Raw genomic sequence first — 13,042 nt, forward strand, 5'->3', positions numbered from 1 at the left:
ATGACCCAAGATAGAGGTGGTGGTTGGCGCATGATTCAAAATCAAATTTATGACAGCGATGTTTCATGTCGGAAGCTTCTGCGGATGAGTACAGTGGCATTTCAACGTTTTTGTGAAGTATTACAAGAGAGTTATGCCTTACAAGATACACAAAATATGTCTGTTGATGAGAGTGTTGCAATTTTTCTTATGGTTTGTGGGCATAATGAAACTCAAGGTGACATTGGTCTAAGATTTGGTCATGACAAGAAACAATATGTCGGAAGTTTCATGAAGTTCTTGGAGCAATGGAACGCATGGCTGTTGACTACATACGCCCAAGAACTTGAAGCTATATCAAACCATCTACAAAGAGATAAACGATATTGGCCGTACTTTAGTGGATTTATAGGAGCTTTAGATGGGACTCATATACCTGTTATGGTGACTCCAGGACAAGAAACCATTCGTTTTGTTAACCTCAAAGGAAATATGAGTCTCAGTGTCTTCGCAATGTGTGACTACGATATGCTTTTCACGTATTGCTTTGTTGGTATGGCAGGATCAGCTCATGATGCACTTCTATTATCAACAGCTATTCAAGGTGATCCTATGTTTCCTACACATGCTGAAGGTAAATACTATCTTGGTGATTCCGGTTATGCCAACAAGCGTGGGTATTTGGCTCCATATACAAAGCAAAATAATGTTGGTACGAGGTATCATCTACAAGAGTTTTTCTATGGTGAACCACCAAGGAATAGCAAGGAGATGTTTAATTGGTGGCATGCATCCCTTCAGTCAGTCATTGAACAAACATTCAGAGTTTTGAAGATAGAGTGGAGAGTTTTAAATGAGATTCTAAGGTATAGTATTGCAGTACAACGATGTGTCATATTTGCTACAATGGGACTTCATAATTTAATTTGTCGGAACAATATTGAAGAATCAGATAAAGATAATGATATTTCACACGGGCAACAAAATTCTAATGATGATGCGAATGATGATTAAGGTGTTGGAGTGGAAGAGGAAACACAAGATGGAAACTATATGAAGAACATCTGGGATCAAATTGCTGAGCAAATATGGTCAGCAAGTCGACGTAGCTCTCGCAACCAGCGTTAGTTTTTTTAAATATAATATTTGTGTAATAAAGAATTTACATTTAGCTATTAAACTTGATGGTCACCATTTAACATTCTCAGCAGCGTATTCAGCTCATTCAATTTATTCAGCTCCTTTTTGTTATTCAGTTTATTTTTATTAAGCTCATCGTTATTCATTTTGTTCAACTCGTTCAGTTTGTTAATCACTATTTGCACCCTTCTGCAAATGGATGACACAAAATAATGAGTTGAAGAGGTTGAACTTACGTTTCAAATTTGTTCATCCAAAAAGTTACCATTTAACATTAAAAAAATCCCAACAAGATTTATTGGGGCCCACTTAAAAGTTGGAAAATTGCACTTTTAGGGTTGAACACTCATTTTAGGAGATGAACAAGCAGAACAAGATGAAAACTCAAATCTGTTTTTTTCTTTTTTAATAGAATTTTAAATTTTGAATTAATTTATTTACAAGTATTTGTTTGACTAACGATTTTGACGTAAAGAAAAGTGCTTTTCGGAAAAGTTATTGTAATTACTGTAGTTTAACATTAATATTATTTTGTTGAGAGAATCTTGGCAAATCAAGTACGTATGTTAGCTATAAAGATATTCAAGTACGTAAAATAAGATCATTAATGTTGATACGACTCCCTATAAGCTGCACTAATAGCGTGAAAACAGAAGAACCATATCTAGCCAGAAATTATTATGAGCTAAACACTTTTCACATTTTTTCTAAAAAACAATCGTAGTACGTCATGAGTGAAAGGTAATATCATCCTTCCCTATTTACTTTTTGAAATGTATTGGATTTAATCTAAAAAAAATGGTATCATTTTAATAAAACATTAAATGGTTAGTGTTTATTAGGTTGTATAGTTCATCAATGGTTTCGCATGTCATTGAGAAAATCAAGATTTTAACATCGATAAAACACTTAACTGTTAGTAGCTTGCTTCCTAAATTCATTAGATTATAATTTTGCTTATGATTTATTCATTTTACTTATGTTTTTTAATGAATGTCTGGGTCCGCCACTGGCTATCACTCGTGTGGCCGGATAAATAGCTTTTCAATTTCCTACCAGAATCTTATAAATCAGTTTACCTTTAAATTTCCTACAAATCTGATTGGCTAAGGATTCCCTTAGCTTTCATGAAGAAGAAGCTGAGAACAAGTGGGAGAAAAGAAGCTGAGGAGTGAAAGTGGCTAAAGAATGAGCTAAATGTGGAGAAACCTCTATGTTTAAAAGAGAGTTTTGGCTTTTGTAATGTTATGTCGTTTTATTAAGCGTACATATATTTAAATGCAAAATGAAACCCTAAGTTGTTTATCTTATGAAATGAATACACATTTCCTATCTTCGATCTCTTCTCTTATTGTCGCTTCTCTTTCCTTTCTCACTCTCTTCTGTCACTGTTTCATTTGAGTTAGGGCCGAACCTAACAAAATCCTTTTTCTTCTACTTTCCTACAAAACACTTTCCTTCTCTTTCTCTTCGGATTTCCTACAAAATTTTATATCAAGGAATTTGGTAGGAAACTTTCCTACCAAATTCTATCTGCGTTTTTTCCTTCACTTTTCTTTTCTTTTCCCTTTCACTTTCCCAAATTTTGTAGGAAAATTTCCTTCTTTTTTCCTAACCGTTGCTGTATTTGTAATAAATGCGTAATGTTTTGGTAGAAAAATTTTTCTTCCAAAAAATATTTGTAGAATTTTTCATAGGAAATCTCCATGTTTTCTTGTAGTGGGCCACCTCCAGAAGTTATGTGTCCGAAGTTGTGTTTGTACTTCAGAGCTTCACTTCCACATCAACACTAGCAGGAAGATCAAGTATATGCTTGTGTGAGTCCTCAATAAGCGGCATCCAATATGATCTAAGCTTGATCTTAATCTTTTGCTTCAGCGCCATCTGCTAACACAAAAGATACATCAACTTCACCAACAAAAAAAAACAGAACTTCAGTGTGAGGAATCCTATTGAATACAGTAAGAACATCCCCATCTAAACATGTTAAGGTTTCTACTTCATACTTCATTATTCTATCTAAGCAAGATGATTTATACTAGAAGGAATTTCACACAAATGAGGATTTTTTAAGTGTTGTGTGAAAACATAGTAAACCAAAAGAAGTACATTAATTCGACAAACACGGACGTAGACAACACCAATTATAACAAAATCGTTGGAATGATGTGTATAAATTACCAGAAATGAGCTCTAACAATAATGGACATAAAAGTTAGAAGACACCAATGCAGAAATTATTCTGTAAAATATGAGTATCAATTTCATACATTGAACTCTACAAGAATGAACTTTACCTTATATCCGTCAGATGGAGGAAGAGCTCGGAACCTAAGAATCAAACCAACACAAGAAAAGAAAAAATTATGAGGAGAATTACATTCAATGCTAATGATTCTTTAAAACAAATGTGTTCCCCATAAATCTCTCGAAACATTCCAAGTATCGGAGAAAGACAGAAGGTACGGAAAATAATGAATATACATGTAAGGGTTAATCTAAGAGAAACGAAGAAAAGAATCAAAAACTAATAAACGAGCGTAGGAAACTGAAACAAGTAACTTGGAAGCTGATAAAGACAGTGAACCATGAGAGAAGAAGGCCCCGTCAGAAGGCATCAGAATCAATATCAGTGTCAGATCTAGAATCTGAATAGGAGGGAAGCGGAAGCGACGTCGATGTTCAAAAGAACCACCACTTGAAGAGATCCTTGAAATGGTCTTTCACGACCGCTGGAGAAGAAGAAGAGGAATCAATGAAATGGAGAAGCTCTACAAATTGTGTAGATTGAAGCTCAAGCAAAGCCGTGAAAGAACCACCTGCGTTATAATGAGGGAACGTAGTCGTCGTCACAATGTGCTGAAACTCGTCGCCGAGATGAAGCGTTTCAAGCCCTTTTGATTCCCAGCAAGGTTCACCACCGCCGGATGTTAACTCCAAATCCTTCAATCATATCCATAATCGAAAAAACAACACTTTATCTTATCAGCAGCCGGATCTAGCTCCAAACACTGTTGATTTTTGCGATAATTCAAAATCTCACTCTATCTCTAGAGGAGAAGAAAAGCCCTAATCTAAAAGTTGAGAAGAAGAATGGAGAAGAGGAAAAGAAATCTAGACTTTATCAACTTCTTTTTTTGGGTTATTAAATACCGAAAATTTGCATAAGTGTTTTTGCCTCCAAAATGAATTTTTTAACAATAGTAGTGATTTTTGGGCTCCCGCTTAACGAAAAGTTTTCCCAACACAAATTTAATGCTATAATAGAGTTGGTATCCGGTTTTGACATTTTTAGTAGCAGTTAGTGAATTCGTGCTAAAATGATCTCCTACCAATACTTGTATTTCTTATAGTGTTGTCATCGTTACATGATCAGATTGAACGTGAGAATCATGGTGGATGTTGATTTACGGTTTTATTTTGTTTTTGACTTTGATAGTACTTCTCTTCTTTAATTTATTAATGAATGAATGCAAGCGTTAAAAAAAATTAGGGAGAAAATCAATTAATGTCAGTGGCAATGGATTGTAAATATGTTCCAACTCCATAGGGTTTTCCATAAACTACTGCAAAAATGTTATAGTAGATGTTAATACTTTTTTGTTTTTTTGTTGATCCAATTGATGTACATTTTGGGTCTCACGATGGTCTGCATCTATTTTTTTTTGTCTCCTACGACTTGTTTCTTTTTGAGATTTTGGCACCAATAACCTTCAAAAAAATTATGATTCACAAACTAAGTACACCTATTAAAGGTGATATTCTCTATATTTCTGTATTATTTACAAGATTAATCCCACTCTCCCCTACCCTTTCCTAACACCACCACCCTACCTCCAACCACCACCTCACCTCCAACCACCTGCATCACCTCCTATCTATCCCACCATCGTCATCCACCGTCGCTATCTCCAACCACATGTCACCACCACCGCCGGTCACCGAACACCACTACCGTCGGCCACCCGTCACCATCACCCACGGCCACACCGTCACCATTGCCAGTCACCACAACCTCTGTCAACGGCCCCCACCATCTCCGACCGCCGGCCACCACGACCACCCGCCACCACCATTTCCGACCACCAACCACCACCACATCCGACCACCGGACGCCACCTCTGGTCATCACTCCAATCACCATCTCCGACCACCACCACTTTGCCAACCATCCACCACTCTCGCTAAACCATCAAAAGTTAATATGGATATTTTGGTAGAATTCTATATAGTAATGAAACATTCTATATAGTAATTAGTTATTAGTAAATCTTTAAAGAACTACACGTCACCCACTGAGCACCTCTTCAACAACACGCACGTTCTTGTCACGAAACCCCTTTTCGTAAACTCACAATACCCATGCGTTAGTTATCTAATTATCAATATTAATAGGCTATATTCTTCCATCTTCTTTTTATATGATTATTCACCTAAATGGCCCTTTCTTTCTTTTTTTCCTTTTTTGCAATTAAATATATTTGTGCTAAGAACCAAACGATAAATAAATTCACTTTTTCCTTTCGATATTATTATCATTATAAAGTGAAATTGTGTTACAAAATTGTTGAAACTGAATTTTCAGCAAAAAACTTTTTGAATTTGTAGGTTTTTTATCATAACTTTTCAGCGATTTTTTGGCCAAATTCTGGTCAAATATAATGGTTGAATGGAATTATTTGGTCGATAATGCAATGGAAAGTTCGTAGTGAGTACTACAAGATGATATACTCATACGTCAAAGATAGATTTGATTTTAGTGATAATTGCAGAAATAACCCACGTTGGATATTAGCAGTATTTTTGTTTCCTTTATATATAGTTGCACTCTCATCTAATTTCAAAAGTGTCTAGAAGAGAGAGTAAAGGTTTCCACACACGTGCCAATCCGAGCCAGATCGGACGGGCGCAATAGTTGGGATGTGAGCTTTGTGGGCTTGTAAGATCTCTTGCCTCGTCAAGTATATTTTGGACCGGTGATAGGCCCATCTTTTAAAAAAACTTGGAGTGCACTCCAAGTAACTTGGGGTTCACTCCAAAGAACTTGCAGAATACTCCAAGAATATTCTCCCCTACCAGCTTCTCTACTATATAAAGAAACGTCCTCTCAACATTCCTAAAGCTCTGAAATATAAATTACTTTATGTTCTAAAATATCGCCTCTCTCTTGTTTCGTCAAAGTAAGTTATTAGTTTAGTAGTTTTTATAGTATATTGTAGATCAAGTTCCCTTGAGTCTGTTACTTGTGTGCTCGGTTATTAGTTCGTGAACAATTGTATTCTGAGATTGATAATTCATGATTGTCTAAAAGCCCTTATGGCCAATTTATTGAATTAAGGTAAAAGATATCATATCTTGTCTCCGTAATTTATATTATGTTTTTAAATTGTACTGTTGTAATTCATTTATAATATAGTTATCTCAAAAAAATTCACTCCCCTTTACTTTCCAAGGTATGATACCTGATAAGTTTGATGGCAAAGCTAGTTTCATAACCTGGCAAGACAAGATGCGCTACTATCTGGCTAACACGAACATGGAAAGGTTCCTTCACAGAGGATCCACCAACACTTCCACAAAGCACCACATATGTGTACGTGCTTGGATGTATGGATACCTAGGCTCAAGGGGACTATTGTTACGAAGGTCAAAAAATTTTGCAGTTCAATTGGTAACAGCTTATATTGTGGGAAGGTAGTTAAAGGGTGAGGTCTTAGGTTCGAGGAACGCCAAGCGCACCAATAACCTACCTGGTGGGGCAGAGAGTTGGTTGGCCAGATTGGGCCCACAGGAGAGAGGTTAGGATCGATGTGGTGAAGTGATTGTGGCGGGTCACACGGATGGGTTGTTACAAGCGCGCATGTGTGAACCTTCCCTCTCTTCTCTAGACAATTTTAAAAACTAGATGAGAGTGCAACCATATATAAAGGAGTGAAAATATTCTCATTTCTAATGTTGGACAATTACCCAATCATCCCAATTGGCTCACTGCACACCTTTATTTTTCATTTAAATCAACTATGTTTTAACATATGAGTATACCATTAGTAGTACTCGTTAGCAGCTTCTGTTGCACTATCGACCCAACAATTACGTTCAGCCATTTCAATGGAATTTGGCCGGAAAGTCGCCGGAAATCCATTGTCAAAAACCTGTAATTGTATAAACTTGTTTTCTGAAAATTCTGTACCAACAAAAAATAATTACCTACAAATTAGAGTAGTCTTGAGAAAAAAACTAGAAACAAGATTACAATATAACTTTGGATTAAGAACATACCATACTTATCGCATCCATAGCTTACAAAACCGCTTTGATTTTTGGAGAATATATATTTTCTGGTTAATGCTCTTGAAAATTATAGAATGTTCTAATGATTATGCGTTAACAATACTTGATATGAACATCACGTGTGTTTGAAATGGAGCATGTTAATTATTGAAGATACAATTGTTCTTACAATGATCAAGACCATATGGATTATAGGAGAATGGTTTAGCACAACTTGACTAACTCAACATAAATTGAGAATACTCTCCATGACAGTAATATCAACCTAATCTCCCCATTTGAGTGTGTAAATAATCAATTTTGTATGACATCCCAAATAGAAAGCTTAACTTAATATATTATAGCATAAGCTTACATATTTATACAACTTTTAATGGGATAAGGTGTATCCCTTTTAACCCTTGTCTCTAGTTATTCTATACATTTAAATTTACTACTTATTCAAATATACACAAATAATGAAAGAGAAAAAAACATAAGAAGAGAGGAAAAGTTGGTCCCAAGCTTTCTAGTGAAAACTCCAAAATGGCCTCTTAAGCCAAAATGTTTTTCTCCCACTTGTTAATTCTTCCTCTAAGACTAGTTACAAACCATTTTGCAACATTTAATATTATTTTTTCAAATACAATGGATGTTATAAACAAAAAATAATGTAATGTGGCAAATATTGTGTTGTGTAAAAGCTAAGCAAGAGAGATAAGTTTGACAGGTATAGCTTTTCCATTGCCTTTTTTTTTATTTTTGGGTTTTTTCATCTCTATTATATAACAACAATTATGTCATATTATCTATATATATATATATATACATCAAATTTTATAATTTTTCATCTTACAATTAGAGTTATCTTTCATTTGATTTGAACACAGAAACAAAAATATTATTTAGTTTCCAATAAACTTTGTTTAGCTTTAAATATCGTTATGGATCCAAACAAAAATGAATAATCCTTTCAACACCCAAAAGTCTTCTAATTACCCTTTTATTTAGCCGAATCACAAAATTGTTAGTTTCCAAATCAATCTTCCAACCAACCCCAACATATACCGACCTATGGTTATATATCCACCAACTTTTTCATACCATTAGTTGTTCCAAACTATTGTCCATATCACCGTCAGCTGTTCCAAACTATTGTCCATATTATTGATTGAAAATTTCATATTCATCCTAAGCACCCTCTAATTCTGCTCCAACGGTTAATAAAAATGATTTGAATGTTAAAGCAACTGATTTTCCCAAGTTTTCTACACAAATGGATCTTGGTAAGATGAGCGTTTTCATGAAACCACTCTAGTTGAAGAAGTCTCACATGGAGAACTAAGCAAAATTTGGTGCTATTGAGTGATTTGATTAAATTTGGAACATACAATATTATGGGAAAAAATCAAAAAAGGTGAATCATATTGGGGTAAAATTGATGAGTACTGTAATGAGCATTGTTCATTTCATCCTCTATGTGTTGGTGAATCATGCAGAAGTTACTACAACTATATAAACAAATGAGTTGGCGCTTATGATAACGCTAAACATATGCATCAAAATGGGTGGTCGGAGGATGATGTATTAGCAAAAGCGCTTGAACTATATATATATATTTACTTGTATGAAGCTTCAAATATAAAAAAAAAATTGCTTGCTATATGTGATCAACCACGTTATGGTAGTATGATATAAAGATATATTGTTTCTGGAAGCAATAAATCTAATAATGTTTTGTGACTTTATCTGTTTATAATGTTTGTGACTTTATCTGTTAATAATGTTTGTTTGTTACTTTCTCCTTTCATATTGTCACATTCTTTTATCATGTTTGTTTGTCACTTTCTCCTTTAATAATTTGTATTTCATGTTATGCTTTGATAATGTAATCAGTGAGTTTTGGTTTTTAATTAGAGAATCTTATCCTTATTTGTGACTTTGGTTTCAACCATTCAACTCGTATCTAAGGTTCCAACTATTCAATTCATAATTAAGTTCCATTTTTCAAGAAATGGAATCGCATTCTTCCATTGATGTATCAATACCACAAATATCATTTTACTATAAAAATCTTAACGGATCCATCAGAATATCCTTTTGATATGGAAGCTTAGTAAAGGTAGTCAAATATCAACAAGAGGTATATCACAAACCAGTTTAAGGAGCGTTGAAAAAAAATAGAGGAAGACTACCTTGTAGCAAGAGAAATACATGCCAACAGATATCATGCTGCAACAAATCAAAGACTAATTAAAAACTACTTTATCAATCACCTACATATGACGATGCAAAGCATTAAACAAAATTTAATCCAAGTAGATTATTTCACATTATTGAACATATTCACTTGGAAGTATTAAACAGTTAAATTATTTTTCAACAGGTGCATTATATATACATAGTCTAACAGAAACACATGTTGAGTGCCGAAGAATGATGGTAACAGCTTATGTTCCTTATTAGCTCACATGTGGTCCTCCTTACAAATTTCTTGCTTCCTCACCCACATGTGACTAAATTTGGCACCTAGACCACGTTTAAACCTTAGCAGATCTCCTTTGTTCATGGACTGCTTTCTCTTGGGCTCCCTCTTAGGTTTAGCTTCTTCTCTTTAGCTTAAGAGAAGCCACACTCAACTAGACCCTTGATGACTCCAATTTTTTCATCACTAAGTCTCTTGATAGTTGTGCTAGTTATGCTACACATACACTCATCTTTGATTGGTCTTTACTTCTCTTAAAGTTTTCACTAGGGCTTGTATTTCTCTCTTCTAAGCTTGCCTTTATGCTTGTTGATCTTTTTACACACGCACAAAAAAGTGAATCTCTTCCTTTGAGCTTGGTTTCCATTGCTCTTCATTGTGGAAGCTCTTACTTACTCCTTTGCTTCTCATGATGATAGTTACATGTCTTATATGAATGGCGAGTTAACTTTCATATATATGGCTTCTTTATCCGGTTTGATAAAATCTACCCGAATATCACTATATCAGAATAAGGAATAATACATTCACTAGAAAAACGAAAACAAGCACATCAAGAGGAGGAAATATCTTGAAATAAATACAAGGGGACACTGAGGAAAAAAATAATCTCGAATTTAACACAATCTTAGCATAAAGACCCTGCTATTGTAAAGTTTTATATAGTAAATTTATCTTGCTATTGTATATTTTTCAATGGCAATTATACGTTGCTATACCATCATTTACAAGAGCATTTATCAATTGTCGTTGAATATTGTTTTTGAGCTTTTTTGTCGTGCTATAATATATTCTTTCCTGGCACTGAGAAAATGCTGTTTAATTTGCAATGGTATTTAGATCTATATTGAATATATATTGAATCTATATTGAGTTGCATCAAATATAATTTGTTATTTAAAACATTGAATTGCAAAAAATGTAATTTGCTTTAATTTATGAAAGACCATAAACATATGAAAGACCATAAACATAACATGAACGAAACGTTGTCTCCTTGTTGTGGTGTCTGTTGTCTGAGTTTCGGTATAACGTTCAACGCGGGGAGGCCGCATACGAGTCCTCTAGCTTCCCTTGAAACAACAGTTCCTGCAGTACCAATTAAAATATTTGTTATTCACAAGGTTGTAACATACTTACACATCACAAGTTGAAACAAAACTTGAGATGTTCTCTGCTTGTTGATCGTTTACTTTGTTGATCGTTCTCTTCTTGTATAGGTGTCTCTGCTTGTTGTGGTGTCTCTCCTTGTTGTGGTGTCTGTCGTCTGGGGTTTGGTACATACTTTACAGCGGGGAGGCCGATTATGATTCCTCTAGCTTCCATTGAAATAACAGTTCTGCAGTAACAAATGAAATTTTTGTTATTCTATATCACAAGGTTAAAACATACACATCACAAGTTGAAACAAAACTATTAGGTAAACTGAAAAACAACAAATGAAAAAAAAAAAAATACAAGTTATACTTTCAATCGGGTTCCTTTCTCAATCTATGTCTATGTGTATGTATATCCTTCAGATTTATCTTTCCCAAAGCCTCAAAGAATGATAGAGTCGAGTGGTCTTATAGCTACACAATAACAAAATTCAGGAAAAAAAAGAAATCGACTTTCATTAACAAAAGCTTCAAAGTAAAAATCGAATGAAAAAACAGAAACAGAGATTCGAGAGTAAAAACAAGCAACAGCACATAATCCTAAAGAAATATCTGTTTTAACAGAAGAGTGAATCGAACCTTTAGATCGATTCGGCAGAGATCAAATGAAAACGATTTTCTCCGTAGATTCAGTCGGCGATGGTGAAAGAAGCTTCGAGGTCGTGTCTATTCGGTTTCCATCGAAGACAACGAATAAGAAGACAAAAAAGTAAATTTTTCGAGATGTACAAAAGGTAATTAAAACAGAGTTCATTAGTGACCGTTAGATTTATTCTAATCAACGGTAGATATGAGAATAATTAGGTGATCCACATCTTAATCAATTAGCCAATGAATAATAATTGTACGATTAGTCTAATATTTTGTTATTTTTCTTTGTATTAATTTTTCTAATATGCGTAAAAATTAATTAAAATTTGAAATTTCATACTTTTGAGTTTAGAAAATTTTAAAATTATATTATCCTTATACAAAAAAAATCTATACATTAAAAATGACTTAATGTAAGGATTAGTGAAAAATGTAATATTAAAGTTTTTTTAATTTCAATAGTTTCATATGTATACTTTATGTATATAATATGAATATGCTTAAAATCTAATTTGTTATAAGTTTTATATTGGTAATTTCATGTTTGATATATTGGTATATATAATTTATACATTAAAAATGACTTAATGTAAGATTAGTGACTAAATTTCATATAACCTAAGTTTTTTAAAAGTGAAGTTTATATTGTCTAATGTTGCCCTGCTTTGAAAATGCGATCAGATTCAAAGAAATTGAATTCTGGGAAAGGATAAGAAGATGAAAATCTGATAATATGATTAATCAAATTAATTCGATAAAAAAAGAGAAGAGAATCGTAGATGATAGAAAATATGATGCATCAATCCATGCTTTCTTAATAAGTTAATCCAAGCAAACAACATACCATGACTTAACTAATCAGACTAATTAGTAGCAGTTGCTTAGTCTTTTTTTTTGGTAACAACAGTTGCTTAGTCTTACATTCCATAACTAACAAAAGATTAGCCTAGCCTTACACTACATAACACTAGCTAATTCGGACCAATGTTTCTTCATTCCCGGACCAACGTTTCTTCATTCCCGGACCAACGTTTCTTCATCCCCCTGCAACAATCATACAATTGATTCATACACTGATGGAAAACCTAAATAAAGCATCTATCACACAATAGTTTTACATACAATGATTAACTAAATCTCTGAGGACAAAAAAGAGAAAAAATATTAACTAAACCTCTTACCTTTCTACTCTGTTAGATTCAACAGAAGACCACTTTGTCTTCTGGCCATGCGATATTGGAACCATGTGCATCTTCCATACACTCCATTTCTAAAGACTTCCTCCAAACTGCAGCATCTTTGACCAAAACTATATCCACCCAAACTCGAACAGCATTCGGTCCCAATCGTTCAAAGTGGACTACTTGGTCTGGATTGTTTGAAAACCAACGTCCTTCAGCAACAACCCGGTTCTTACCAG

The 13,042-nt window shown here is 34.0% G+C and overlaps 1 pseudogene; it reads left to right on the forward strand.

Moving 5' to 3' along the window:
- LOC111832112 lies at window positions 1-993 on the forward strand (annotated as a pseudogene).
- Window positions 994-13,042: the final 12,049 nt, after the last annotated feature.

This window comes from Capsella rubella, unplaced genomic scaffold (assembly GCF_000375325.1).
Source record: "Capsella rubella cultivar Monte Gargano unplaced genomic scaffold, Caprub1_0 scaffold_2, whole genome shotgun sequence".
NCBI lineage: Eukaryota > Viridiplantae > Streptophyta > Magnoliopsida > Brassicales > Brassicaceae > Capsella > Capsella rubella.